At 38.0% G+C, this 15790-nt stretch overlaps 1 protein-coding gene across 1 annotated transcript in view; it reads right to left on the minus strand.

Moving 5' to 3' along the window:
* Positions 1-15129, minus strand: part of LOC136036533 (cGMP-inhibited 3',5'-cyclic phosphodiesterase 3A-like) — a 266516-nt gene extending 251387 nt beyond the window's left edge. The window contains exon 1 of the mRNA XM_065718837.1: positions 15039-15129. The gene's annotated coding sequence lies outside the window, so the exon portion shown is untranslated. The remainder of the gene's footprint in view (positions 1-15038) is intronic.
* Between the last annotated feature and the right edge of the window lie 661 nt (positions 15130-15790).

Below are 15790 nucleotides of genomic sequence, written 5' to 3' on the forward strand. Positions count from 1 at the left end.
TTGTGAATAGGAACTTGAATAAATGACTAAATGATCATGATCTCTTCTGCAGTTTCCTGGTTTAAATGTAAAAGTTTTCACCTAATTGCTAAAGCACTTCTGCAGTATATTCTTCAAAATTATAAGCCACCAGAATGATATTTTTTTTTGGTTCTAAGGATAAAAACCTATCTTTTAATTTATTCTTCTTTTTTTAACTCGTCAAAAGTCATTATTCTTTCCAATTTTAGTTAGTACTTCAATCAAGAAAGGAATGATTTACTGGTAACTTTTACATGGTTGCCCGCCTATGAGCAGTCTACTAAAGAGCGAATCAAAGACCATAGTAACCGCAAATTTTAAAGCGCGTTCAAAAACAGTCTAGTGAGAAAAATTTATCACTTAATGTTGATTCAGGAATGGTTATTTGGATTTACCTTAATAATACAACTTTATTGCAAAAAGTAATCTATGGAAATTTCTTAAAAGATAGCTTGAATTCACTCGAAAATAATGCAGGAAAAAAAGAAAAGCTAACCATTAGAATCACAATGGTCAAAAACCCTTACCCAGTTTTCAACACCCATTTTAAAAAGCCGATATAATAATATTGTAGTCTGTATACCATTATATTGAATTAAAATCAAATAGTCGTGAGCATGAAGCCATGGCTAATTGTAGAAAAAGCCAAGACAGATAGTCCGATTGAGTGAGAGGCAAATCTGGTGGGTCCCCTCTATTTCTCTGCTGCTAAGGGACATTGGTACATCATAGAGAGCTGCTTAAAGGCTCACTGAAAGCTAATTCTTATATCCATGTTCGTTTTTTATAAATTCGTCTTGATATCATTAAAATAAGAAAAAGTTTGTGAAAAAACTGTGTCTTAAAACAAAAGACGATATAGCACACGCGAATTTTAAAAGGTTGTTTCTAACAATGTACAGAGTTTTTCAAGGTTCCTTCGGGTTTGCTTAATACGACCTAAACACCTAACAAACCACCTCACTGGCTACCTCACCTAAACAAAAAAAAAGATTGATGTTTAAAGTAAAAAAAAAAGTTTATGTAGAACTTGATCTATTTTAGACTATCATTAGTTTTTTTATAATTGACTAAATAATTCTTTAAATTAGTATTTTTGAGAGTACAATAGAGTTCCTACATCTCAGCTGTTTTGGAGGCATGTTCCGCACCTTAATATACTACATTCGGGGGAACATCAGAACACACTGTTGGAATTCGTCTCACCTGAAGGTCACAAGCAAATCTCATGTTTCACTTATGTTATTCAGATATCAATCAAAACAGTTGAACGCAATTGATGGTAAAGCAAACAAAGGGAGAGATTGACATCTACATTCCCTATAGCTTTCAGTACATGCCTGTGGATTGAATCAAGTCTTTTTAGGTGTGATTTGAAAGTTGACCATCAAATTATGACACAATGCTACAGGTGAGCTTTCAGAATTCCATTGTAATCTAGACGAAGAGTTAGGGAAATACGTGGATCAGTTACTTGATGATACCAAGATTGCGAGAGTTTCAGTTCCAAAGTCTGGATGTGATGAGAAAAGGACAGGTTTTCGTCGAGGATTATACCTATATACCTCGCAAACCCATGTCTAGTTGCTTACTGCTCCTGTGGAAGATGCAATTCCAGATATTTCCAGATAAAGAATTCCAGTACTTCAAAAAAATTGGACATACAACTTGTCAATAATTATTGTTGGATGCTTTGCATCCATCCAAATAAGCATCTTCTAAGTCAATCTCTAGTTTTTCTTAAGGTTTTTCCATGTCTGTGTCACAGGAGGCCATTCTAGTGTCTTATGCAAATGTCAGTAGCTCATCAAAGTTGTTGTCACTATTCGAAGTGCCTTCACTGCAGCATAGCTTGCAGCACTACCAGGTCTTGAAATTTAGACTCAAAACATGATTTAGGTCATTCACATGACTTACAAATAACAGTGGACCTAGGATCGATCCATGTGGCACACATGAGTTCACTACTGAATTATTCAATAGATCTTCTCATATTAAATGCATTACTACGACTACTACTACTACTACTACTACTAATAGTAATAATAATAATAATAATAATAATAATAACTCACTGCAGCACCAAGTCGCGTGAGGCCAACACAGCTACGCACGCTCCTCCTCTAATCTAATCTATTCAAGGCCTCTCTCTTTACACCCTCCCAGGAAGTTCCCATTTCCTTTAAATCTTTATTTATGACATCCTCCCAACCCAGACGAGGACGACCTGCTTTCCGTGTAGCCCCAGACGGTTGGCCAAAAAGGACAATCTTTGGTAATCTGTCATCCTTCATCTGCTGAACGTGGCCTAGCCATCTCAACCTTTCTTTCATTATAGCCCTAGAAAGTGGGATTGAACCACATTTTTCGTACAAACTACTGTTTGAAATACATTAATTACTGCAGCATTATGGACTAACCCGCTTGTTTATGCTTATGTTGTGCCTAACATTGCTTGCTTGTGCTTATATTTTGTATTTGTTCTAGGTGCTTGGGTTTATAAATAAACTATCAATAGTCAAATGCTACATGGTGTCAGACGTCATGGAGATCACCCACCCGTCAATAAACTGGAATGCAGACAACCTCGACTCAGAATGGACTGCATTCGAAAACCATGCAAAGCTCATGTGCCAAGTCCCCTTTGCTGACAAGTCTGAGAAAGTAGCATGTGCCTACCTCTTAATCTGGGTTGGTGCACAAGGCAGAGAAATCTTCAGCACTTTTGAGCTTGCGGATGAAGAGAAGGACAAAATCGAGATCTACTTCAAGAAGTTTAGAGACTATGCTGCCCCCAAAAAGAATCAAGTGTTCTCTCGCTATGTTTTTCAGAAAAGAGACCAGAACGACACAGAAAGTACTGACAAATACAGAACAGAGCTAAAGATTCTAGTTAAACCATGTGGATACTTAAGTGAAAGTGAGATGGTAAGAGACAAAATAGTCAGTAGAGTCAGAAATCCTAAACTACGTGAAAAACTATTAGCCGTCGGTGACAGCCTTACTCTGGCCCAAGCTGTCACAATATGTCGAGCTCACGAGTCAACCCAAGCACAACTAAAGACATTCGAACAAAAGGAAATAAAACAAGAAGTGGATGCTGTTGCAAAGAGTCGCTCCAGCTTCTCACTTGAAAAGACAGAGTGTTACTTTTGTGGCGGAAATTTCTCACCCCAGAATGTGTGTCCTGCAAAAGGGAAAACATGTGCCAAGTGTAAAAAACAGAACCATTTTGCAAAAGTCTGCAAAAGTAAGGCGGTGAATATCGTTGGAAATGAGGCCACAAACACTCCAGCATTCACCAGTGACCTGTACAACCAGGAAGAAACAGAGGTGTTCCTGTATGCCATCAACAAGGACTCCAGCAAGGATGAAATCTTTGCTGAGATTTCTGTTTGTGGGCAGATCCACATTGATTTCAAGATCAATACGGGTGCTCAGGTCAACATCCTACCTTCACAGTACCTGGATAAGCTGTCACCAAAGCCAAAGCTGCTGAAAGCCACGCAACGCCTCACCAGCTACTGTGGATCGGCAATACCCTATGTAGGAGTCTGCAACATTCCTTGTCGCTACAAAAATGGGCCTACACAGCAACTCACCTTTTATGTGGTTGAGTCAAAAACCGCACCTATAATTGGGTTTAAAGCAAGCAAAGACATGAACCTGATCAAGCTTGTTCTGAACATTGAAGAATCACCAGTCAGCGAATATAGTGATGTTTTCAAGGGTATAGGCAAACTCAAAACAGAGTGTGAAATATACTTAAAAGACAATGCAACACCCACAGTACATCCAGCTAGGAAAATACCGCTAGCCCTAAAGCAGAAGCTCAAGACCGAGTTGGAACGCCTAGAAAGTCTCGATATCATCGAAAAGGTCAGTGAGCCAACAGACTGGGTTAATGCCATGGTCATGGTGGAGAAAAAAGATGGTGGTGTGAGACTATGCATTGATCCTGTTGACCTGAACAAGGCAATAAAACGCCCCTACTATCCGGTCCCATCTTTCGACGATGCCGTTGCTGAACTGGACGGAGCAGCAGTATTCAGCAGGCTTGATGCCCGCTCAGGCTACTGGATACTCCCACTTTCCACGCGATCCTCCTACTATACAACCTTCAGCACTATCTACGGCCGATACAGATGGAAGAGATACCCCTTCGGCCTAGTGTCTGCACAAGACGAGTTCCAGAGAAAAATGGAAGAGGCGTTTGAAGGATTGGAAGGTATCAGAATACTTGTAGATGATATTCTGGTATATGGAAAGAACCGCGAGGAGCACGACCAGAGACTATCCGCTGTTCTTAGAAGAGCCAGAGTAAAAGGAATCCGCTTCAACAGTGAAAAATGCGAATTTTCCAAAGACAAAGTCAAGTACTTCGGACATATCATTAGCAGAGACGGGATAAAACCAGACCCAGAAAAGGTTAGGGCTATACAAGACATGTCAAGCCCACAGTCTAAAGAAGAGCTACAGACACTATTAGGAATGCTCAATTTCCTATCGAAATACATACCCCACCTATTCTCGAAAAATAAGCCACTGAGAGATCTTTCTAAAGCCACCGATTTCAGATGGGAAACCGATCACGAAGCAAGTATGAAAGAGATCAAGAGCTGCATTTCAGAAAATCTAGCTTTCTTCGACCATAAATGCAAAGTGGTCGAACTCAAGGTTGACGCTTCAAAGCATGGACTTGGAGCTGAGCTCTCCTCAAATGGGAAGATTGTAGGATTTGCATCTAGGGCCCTTAGCACGACTGAACAGAACTATTCTCAACTAGAGAAGGAACTGTATGCGATCGTATTTGGGTGCAAACAGTTCCATCACTACATCTATGGAAGAAACACCATCGTGACAACAGATCATCGCCCATTAGAGACCATCTTATCACGACCACTCCATACGGCACCAGCACGACTACAGCAAATGATGATTCAGCTCCAGCCATACGACATCGAAGGACACTATAGCCCGGGGTCAGATATCCCAGTCCCAGATGCACTCTCTCGACTACACCTGCCAGACGTTGATACCAAAATGCAGAATGACATCGAAGTTTTTGTGCATACAGCGATGAAATCCTTGCCAGTGAGCGACTCCAAACTAGACGAAATACGCCGCGAGACAGAAAAAGACACTCAACTAAAGGCAGTCAAAGGATGGCCCGGCACACGCCAGTCGTGCCTAACAGATGCCGTTCGATTCTGGAATATCAAAGACAAACTAGCAATCCACGATGGGTTAGTTTTGAAAGGTCAACGAATCGTCGTACCCCATCCTCTCAGAACCAACATAATTCATCAGCTACACTCAGCACACCTTGGGATCGACAAAACCAAACAGCGCGCCCAGATGATTGTGTACTGGCCAGGGATGAACGCTGACATTGAGTCCTTCGTCCAGAAATGTGAAACATGTGCTAAATTTGCAGCAAATATCAAAAGGAACCGTTGATTAGCAACCAGCCGCCCTCACTCCCATGGCAACACATTGGCATTGACCTTTTCGACTGGAACAAGACCTGCTATCTCATCACTGCCAACTATTATAGCAGATACTTTGAAGTAGACAAATTGTCAAGTCAGACATCAACCGCAATCATCGACAAACTGAAAGCCAACTTCGCACGTTTCGGAATCCCTCAGCTGATAACTTCAGACAACGGCTCACAACTTTTCTCACAAGAGTTCCGAGATTTTGCGCAAGAGTGGGGAATTAGTCTGAAAACCTCCAGCCCCATCTATCCCAGATCAAACGGTCTGGTGGAGAAATCATTACAAACCTGCAAACGGATACTAACCAAAGCGATAGAAAGTGGAAACGACCCACATATTGCACTTCTAGAATATAGAAACAGCCCAGTTGACGGCCATGCCTCACCTGCTCAACTCCTCATGAGCCGCCAGCTACGGTCAGTCCTACCATCAACATACAACCAGCTAAAACCAAGAGTCACCCCCCTTCAGACCTTCCTACAACACAGATCAAAGGAACAGGAAAGACAGAAGCGCTATCACGATAAGACTGCAAAACCGCTACGTGAACCTCAACTGGAAGACCAAGTTTTTATCCAGAAGAAAACAAACGGCCCCTCGACCAAAGCGAAAATCATATCATGCCATGAGAACCCCAGATCATACGTAGTGGAGACCGAAGACGGTTCCAGGCTGCGACGAAATAGAGTCCATATCTCCCGCCGTTCCTTTCCCGTAGCCAAGGAAGAGGTCAGAATCCAGCCCACCACACAGGACGAAAGCAATGACATATCCCAGCCTATCTTAACTGAATCACCCCAGCCAATTCGTACAGACATCGAAACCTCGCCAAGAAATGTTCCGTTACCAAGAAAAGAAGGTGAACCTTCTGACCCACCCCATGTCCCACCAACCATCGTGCCTACGCCTGAAATGCCGCTCCCGACTGCCCAGCCACAGGGACTAAATCCCCTAACACTACATCAAAGGTGATGCCGCACACCTGCAGCGGCAGAGTGGTTAGGCCACCTAAAAGGCCGGATTTGTAGGCAGACCACCTTTCATGAAAAGAAGGGAGATGCAGCATTATGGACTAACCCGCTTGTTTATGCTTATGTTGTGCCTAACATTGCTTGCTTGTGCTTATATTTTGTATTTGTTCTAGGTGCTTGGGTTTATAAATAAACTATAAATAGTCAAATGCTACAATTACAAAGATTGGACCAGAACCATTCCAGTGCCTCTATCCTTACTCCAAAAGGTTCCAATTTACCTAGTAGAATTCCATGATCCATACTGTTGAAAACTTTTGGTTTAAATCAAGCAAAATAACTGGTGGCACTAGTCCCAGGTCAAGTACTTTGCTGAATAACTTACTCTTTTTCCAGTCTCTTGTTTGAACCCACAAAGGAGAGCAGATTTTATGTTGAATAATTTAATTTTAGAGCATTCCAGGAAAAAAATATTACAGCCTATGGCTAATATCTTTTTTCTTTTCTAGGCAATATTCTAATACTTTGAATGACAAAGAATTTCATTTTGGGTATTTTGGTTTCAATAAATCTAAAATAATTTTTTTATATAATTGTATTTCAATTGATTTCATTAAATACAAAAACTATTTCTTTTCCCTTTTTCCAGATTCTAATTTTAAGGCATAAAAATGAGAAAACTCAATCTTGGGGGACTGAAATTTAGACTATTTATGATCATTTTGAACAGTGTGTGATTTTTTTCCTGCTTGCCTTGTCTATTTAAAGCTACAAACGAGCAAAGATTATATATTAGGCATGTAAAGACATTCTACACTAATTGTGTTTAGTGCAAAACTAATAAATTCCTTTTTCCAGGTTTTAAATTAAAAATATAAAGGAGGTAAACTCCAATGCCAATGAAGTTAATTTTACAGCAATCTAATACTTTTGTTTTGTAAGTAACTTTTCCCTTCAAAATAGAGGTTATAAAAATTCAGTTTGAGTTACATGAATTTGGGACTATTAAATATAATTTTGTGTAGTCAAATAACATTTATTTTTCTTAATATTTACAAAAGCAAGAAAAGTGAACAGAATAAGCATGGTGTTAACACCATAAAAGATTTAAAAAGGGCATAACTGGGTGTATCTATATTGATCTCAGGAGCAGCTATGAGTGTATATTTGAAACTGTCATGGAATGCTCAGAGGATTCTTAAACAAAATCAAAAGCTACTACATGCATCTATGTTGTCAAAACAGCTTATCTTTAATACTTCAAAAATAGAGAAGTGTATCAAATTGAAACGTTCAGATAATGCTGTGAACCAGGGGCTTGAACTTAAAGACACTTGTGGATCCTATTTGTCAATGGACATAGCAAGAATATCTAAAATTGTTAAGTTGAAACTTTCAGGAAATGGCAATTGGGATGTTGAACTAAATTAAAAGATGCCATATGCACCCTGGTTGTCAAAATGGCATTTCTGCAATACCTCAGGAATAGTTCAGGGTGTTAAGATGAAACTTTTAGAGAATGTTGAGGGAGGTGTTGAAGGTAATCAAGATACCACTATGTGCATCCTGGTTGTCAAAAGTGACAACTTTCAGAATATGTTCAGGGGGTGTCCAAGTAGATCAAAGTGCATTTCAATTGTCAAAAGGGTGCATTTGCAATATCTAAGGAATAGCTAATGTAATTTAGTTGAACACTTCGGGGAGGAGGGAGGGTGTTGAAAGAAATAGAAAACTGGAAAAATATTTGTTGTTTTAACAAATAATAAAACATAGGTAACCTAAACAGAATGGAAATTAATTAAAAAAAAAACTTTCCAAAAAATTCAAAGAGAATTGAACAGCTATATTAAATGGGGGATGATAACCCCTCTCCATTAAAAAAGTATTTTGCCCAGGCCCTTGCATTTCTGCAAATTGACCCCTGTCAGCTATGGAAGTTACGTCTTTCAAAAGTTTGCATCCATTGTGGCAGGTGTTCATGGTTGTTTTGTTCTGCAACTGTGTTCCAAAGGTCACACTTGCAAAATGTCAACCATAATAGCAAATGTCACTACTCTAGCCTCAGTATTGATTTTTTTTTTTTTTATATCATTGAAAGTAGGCTAAATCTTGTCCCAATTTGTTTCACTTTAGTTGGTTTATGAGCCTGCAGCTGGTTTTAATTCAATATAGATCCTCATGTTCTATACATCTAAATATTTGTTGTTTTCTTTTAAATCAGCAACTAGCTCTCCTTTGTTAAAACCTTCCCAACCTAAACAAGACTTATCAGCTTCATCATTTAACCTTAGTCTTACTCCCTGCCTATGCACCCCATCCTTCCTGCCTAAGTAAATAGATTCTATATCACCTAATTTCATGTTTCAAACTCCTGGGAAATGAGTCTATGAAACTCATTCCTAATAAGGCCAGTTCAAAGCGTCTAAATTGGCAGTCATTGTGTATATACAATAGATGTTTTTTAACGTTGTAACATTCCAAGTTGAAATTTGATATCCTTTAAATCATTGAAATTATTATTGCCTCACTAAAATCAATGGCCCCAAAACCAGTGCAGGACCATTCTAACACATCCACACTAATCTACAGGACCAGACTAACACATCCTTTTCATATCTACACAAAAAACTTAAGTCAGCTTGGAACTGGACAGCAATAAGTTCCTGGGACCTCGAGTATGAACGAATGCTTTGTGCAATCTTGGCCATAACTTATTCTCATTTTGCACAAGGTATCTCAAGCCTATTACCTCTAACTCATCATGTATTATCATGCCTAGAACTGGGCAGCAAGAAATTCATGGGACCTCCTGTATGAATGGAGGCTTTACGCAATCTTGGGTTATCTTGGCCACAGCTTATCCTTATTCTGCACATACAATCTCAAGCCTATTACCTCTAAATCATCATATATTTTCATGGCTACAAATATTATGCTACTATGGGGAGGCAGCCCATAATAGATAACAGCTAGGAAGCGGTTTTCCAGCCAAAAAAACACCAAATAGACAAAACCAAAACAAAATATCCATTAATCAGAATCCAGTGCAAATACTGTGTCATTTACTAGGCTACAGTTTCTTCAATGTGCAGAATCCTGCCATGCATGCTTGCATCTGTGTCATTTTATATGCTTGCCTTTTTGTTTGGTTATGCTTACCTTTTTGTAATAGGTGCTTGGGTTTCAATGTACCATTAAATACAACTGAAGATTTTGCATGGTGTCAGGAGTCAGATAATAAGCATGGACAATACACAACACCCATCTATGGATTGGTCATCACCCAACCTCAAATCAGCCTGGAAAAGATTCACACAACACTGTGAGCTAATGTTCTCAGGACCACTGGAAGGAAAATCTCAAGCCGTCAAGTGCTCTTACTTGATGATATGAGTTTGAGATAAATGGAAAAATATCTTCAGTAAATGGGTACTAACAGCAGAAGAGACAAACAAGACAGGCGTCTACCTTGATAAATTTGGAATCCATGTTGAACCCATCTCAAACCCAATAGTGACAAGATTTACCTTCTACAAGTGAGACCAAGGAAATGAAAACATTGAGCAATATGTGACTGAACTCAAATTGATTGCGAAAGATTGTGAATTTGACAGCAGCAGTGATGACATGATTCGAGATAAACTGGTTTTCAGAGTAAAAACAGCAGAACCCAAGAAAAATTGTTGAGTGAGGGCAGAACATTGACTCATGCCAGAGCAAAAGACATTTGCCATGCCATTGAATCAGTGCAGGAAACCCAAGCACAGATATCAGCAGCCAAACATCCATCACCAGTGGTGAAACAAGACACAGATGCTCTAAAGCGAAAATCCCAACAACCAAGATTACAACTTCTGTGGAGCATCAAACTACTCTAGAAATCACAAATGCTGAGTCAGGGGAAAAACTTGTTCAAAGTGCAACAAATTGAACCACTTTGCCAAAGTGAGCAAAAGCAAAGTGATAAATGAGATCAGCCAACAAGAGGCAGAAGCCAATGAAAGCGAATTCATGATAGACACCGTAAAGAGTCTTCAAACACAACACCTGGATGAACCTGATGCCATTATCAGAGTTGTGGACCAGAATCTTAACTTGGTCTTTAAGATTGACACTAGAGCTGAAGCAAATGTGCTCCCAACCAGTGATTATGGGGTTATGGGGTTATGGTTCCAAAACAACAACTTCAACTGACCAGAGATGTGCTTACAAGCTAAACAGGAGAGAAACTGGAAGTCATGGGCATCATATACTGAGAATCAGCTACAAAATCATGAGAACCAGATACACCCATTCTAGGCAGTGAATACTGATCAAAAGCTTATCCTGCGCAGGAAAACAAGTCAAGACATGAAACTGATCAAATTCATTCTCAGCTTAACCTATGACAGCCCAGCTCCCATGATGAGAAATGAAACAGCCAAAATACTGGACGAATACAAAGACGTTTTTGAAGGAGTGGGAAAACTTCCAGGGAAGTGTAAGATCCGCCTGAAAGAAGGTGCAGTGCCCACAGTACAACCCCCAAAAAGGGTCCCCAATGCCCTTCAACAAAAACTCAAGGAGGAATTGGACTGTCTGGAGTCAAAAGGCATTATTGAGAAAACATCTAGGCCCACCAAATGCATAAATTCAATAGTAGTAGTCCAGAAGCCAAATAGATGCCTCAGAATTTGCTTTGACCCTGTTGATCATAATAAGTGGGTACAACAACCTCAATACCCAATACCATTGTTTGACAATGTAGTATCCAAAAGTTCAGGAACCAACAGGTTCTTCATAATAGATGCCAGAAATGGATATTGGTCCATGGAACTAGATGAGGAGTCATCACTCATAACCACATTCAGTACATCCTTTGGCAGGTACAGATGGAAACACTACCCATTCAGAATTAAGTCAGCACAGGGTAAGTTCCAAAGGAAAATGGAGGAAGTTTTGAAGGCTTGGATATAGGGCTTATCATTGATGACATTGCTGGAACAGCAAAGGATGAAGATGACCATGATGCTAAGCTGAGAATAGTCTTGCAGCAAGCCAGAGAAAAGGGAGTCAAGTTCAACCAAGAAAAGTGCATTTTTGATGCAGAAAATATCCCCTACTTTGGGCACTTACTCACCACCAAAGGAATCAAAGCATACCCAAAGAAAACAAAGGCAATTACCAAACTTGTCAGCACCAGAATCATATGAACAGCTACAGGTGTTACTTGCCAAGTACACCTATCTAGCCAGATACAATCCAAACCTATCCACCCTCAATCATCCATTGCAAGAACAGTCAAAGTCCAAGAAATACAAATGGAGTCGACTCCACAAAAATGCAAGAAAACAAATCTAGTCATCTATCTGCAAGAACCTTAAGTACTTTGACCATACAAACAAGCACATTCAAAATATAATGATTACTATATACAAATTATATTCTACCCCTCTCCCCCTAAAGGCATCCTGTCTTGCCCAAGGTTATTTTCAAAATTTTACTTATTTTGTTGAGATTTTTTTAGATGGTGTTATTTTCAGGTTGAAGTTACTTATAGAACATAGGTTACATAAAAAAAGTATACCATTTGATTTTCTACACAATACTTTTTATAAACATAATAGCCTAGTTATTCCCATCATAATTGTGTCCTACCCCCACCTCTCCTCTCCCCTTTCTAAAGAGGTCAGACATAGTTCTAGGCTAAATTTAAATTTTACTGATTTAGTAAACTTTAGAATATAAAACTGGGGAACATTTAAATGTAACACTAAAAAGTTCTGACCAGCACAAATCTAATCTTTGGTTTGTCTTTACTAACTGGTGTTCTATTTTTTTTTTTTTTTTTTTTTTTTTTTTTTTTTTTTTTTTTTTTTTCTTCAAAACAAAGTTCTGACATTAAAATTTCAACCCGCCAATCATCAAACTCTTATATATGACCAAGGACTATTACTGACCCCATTTGAGGAAAGATAGTATAATTAATGCAGCAGTGATTATTATAGGCCTACATGGAAAGAGACATATTTTTCCATAGTCTTTCTTTTTCTTAGTCTTTCCAAGAATTGGAAATAGCCTACTCAATTATTGTGTCAATATAATTTAATTTCAATACAATTCATGGTTTAGCTGGGTAGTTTGAACTTGAAAGTGAAATTGGGATTATTACCATTAATGGATACATAACTTCCATAGGATGGCAGATGAAGGTCTCAGGTTTGATTGCATCTATATAGATTTTTCTAAGGCGTTTGATAAAATTTCCATTCCGCTTTTACTTCAAAAGTGTGAGGTATATCACCTTGGTGCCAGAACGTTGAATTGGATTGGTGATTGTCTAACAGGCAGGACGCAGAAAGTGATTGTAGGTGATGCTTTGTCCTCTGCTGAGATAGTTTTAAGTGGTGTTCCACAAGGTAGTTGCCTTGGTCCAGTACTTTTCTGCCTTTTCATCAATGACTTGCCTCTTGTTGTCCACCATTCCACAATTAAAATGTTCGCAAATGATGTAAAGCTCTACCGCTCCTTGACAAATTCAGATGAAGCTTCATTGCTTCAAAAAGACTTGGATGCAGTGCACAATTGGTGTAATGCTAACTCCATGTTTATCAACGAAAATAAGTGTAGGGTTGTCCATTACTTCGGCAAAGTAGAACAAAGTTACCAATACCATCTTGCTGGACATTCAATCTTACCTGTTGAAAATGTCCGTGGCCTTGGTGTTCATTTTGATTCTAGTCTTAGGTTTGACAAGCATGTCTCTGAAGTAACTCATAAGGCAAACTATCAGCTATTATGTCTTAGACGGAATTTCTGTAAGTTTAATCTCCGTTCATTCATTGCCATTTATAAATCAACAGTTTGACCTATACTCGAATACAATTTGTCAGTATGGCATCCATTGAATAAAAATGACAGAGCAAGGGTTGAAAAAATACAGCAAAGAGCAACTAAGCTTGTACCTTATTTGAAACATTTGCTGTATGAAAATAGACTGCACAGGCTAGGATTGTCAAGTCTTCAATTCCGAAGGGATAGGGCAGACATTATTAACACATTCCGTATAATCAAAGGCATTGATAATATAAGTACATCACAGTTCTTCACATTTAATGACACTAACAGGACCCATTATCACCCACATAAATTGTACCCCTCACTTTCAAAAAGGAAAATAGGCCAACATTCATTTTACAGCAGGGTGTGGAAGCCATGGAATGACCTTCCACCTAAAACATTTCTAACAGATGACATAAATAAATTCAAAACAAGACTAGCAGAAACAAATTTTCAAAGTAAATAATTTTTAAATAATTTATAGTATTATTTGTCAGTGTTTGTTGTAGTTGTTATTTTCATCGCTTTATATGTGTGTACTATGTTGTCAGTTGTATTATGTTGTGTATTATGTTGTCATAACTTATATTTATTATATTTATTGTGACAAGCTTGAAAGCTTACCATATTTGGTATTAATAAATAAATAAATAAGTTTCTTAATTATCTTTCAACTTACTACTATAAAGAAATTACCAGTGATGATTCAAAAAAGTATTTAAAATATAATTTCTCTTATATTGTACAACCCCAACATTTCCATCAGCTTCAAAACCCTGCCCACTTTATCCATTTTTAGTTTGTTGAAAAGAGATTTTAGAAAGCTAAAAGACGGATTTTAGAAAAGCTAAGAAATGGATATGTTTCTGGATATAGCATTTCTAAGTACTCTAAACTGGAAACTATACTGCTTTGCAGCATAATTTATAGTTTAGAGCACTTGGAATGAAAGTAAACATTTACCATAATTTATTTCAAGTAAAATTCTGGTTGATTGACTTTTGGCTACATCAGAAAGGGTTTAGGTTAGGAAAATGAAACTTTCAGGGATGAGTCTAAAGGCTAAATTATGTCCTAGGAATGTATTTTGAAGTACTCATCTCTACTCCTTCTCCCTCTAGAGGGCCCTGGCCTTTGATGACCTTTAAAATATGTGTTATAAAAGTGAAACCTTGCAAAATAGATCTTCTGCTTGAATGAAGTACAAAAAAAATTGTTTTCAGCTTTGCAACTTTGCTCAGTCCCAATTTATAAGGTTTTAAAATTGTGAAAATGCATTTCCTAAATTTTGAAAAAAAAACAACATTGATATGGTTCAGAATTCTACTCAAATAACAGGAATTTCATTTTCAGAACTAAAGGCAGAGAAAAGACAACTGATAACTGAAAATTAAGGTAAAATTTTGTTTTGTCAAAATTTCAATTTTGTCACATCATGTCTACAATTTCAACCTGTCATGTATTCAAATTTCAGAGCCCTCTAGAGGGAGAAGGAGTGGAGGTGGGTACTTCAAAATACCTTACCGGGACACACTTTAGCCATTAGACCCATCCCTAAATTTCCTACAAGTATCTTTAGCCAAATGCCTTTAAACAAATGTTGGCTAGTTATAGCCTAGCCAAGCTGGCGTTATTTCAGCCACAAGCACTTATCCATACTATGAGAATCCTCTAAGAACAAAGGCCATAATCTAGAATACCATACAATTTCCAAATATCAACATACCTTAAGCCTCTTTTACACGTCTTCAATCACTAGGCTATTAGATTAGTAACACATTATCTTGTTTTAAAAATTTTGCCAATATACTTAGTCGGTCCTCTTTTACGCAAAATTAAATAAAAAAAAAAACTTTACTTTAGCGAAAGTAAAGAGCAAAGCTATGCCTTGAGCAGAGCCAAAAAAAATACCAGAAATTACAATGAAAAATTGATTAAGAGTTCAACGGACATAATGCCTAATAAAAAAATGAAACCAATCATGAACTTATGATACACCAGATATAAAACTGACATTCAATTCAAACTCAAAACCAACAGAAATTACTAGGTATATGAACTGGGAAGTAGTTACCCTGTATCTCAGTAATAATTTAAAGACATATTAAAGCTAAAAAAACATAGATTAGACATAATAAAAAATGAAACCAGAAATGAACTTATAATGAACCAAAAAAAAAAAAAAATAAAAAAATAAAAACAAGCCCCATGGGCTTGTTTTAGCCAGGGGAGGGTTTAATTTTTGAGTGGGAGTGGTGCGGGAACGTGGTTTTTCATTTTAATGGGTTGATTTTAACTGGAAGCTGGAAACCATACGAAAATTTCAAATATCAACATGAATCAGCCATTGCTATACATCAAAATGATAAAAGCCCTCCTTTAACGCATGGAACGCTATCCTGCATCGCTTTCTGTTTAGGGAGTTTATTTCCGCATGGCTATGGTTTCAGCCGTCCTAGCCGAGTTGGTTGGTGCGCT

This window comes from Artemia franciscana, chromosome 15 (genome assembly GCF_032884065.1).
Source record: "Artemia franciscana chromosome 15, ASM3288406v1, whole genome shotgun sequence".
NCBI classification, from domain to species: Eukaryota; Metazoa; Arthropoda; class Branchiopoda; order Anostraca; family Artemiidae; genus Artemia; species Artemia franciscana.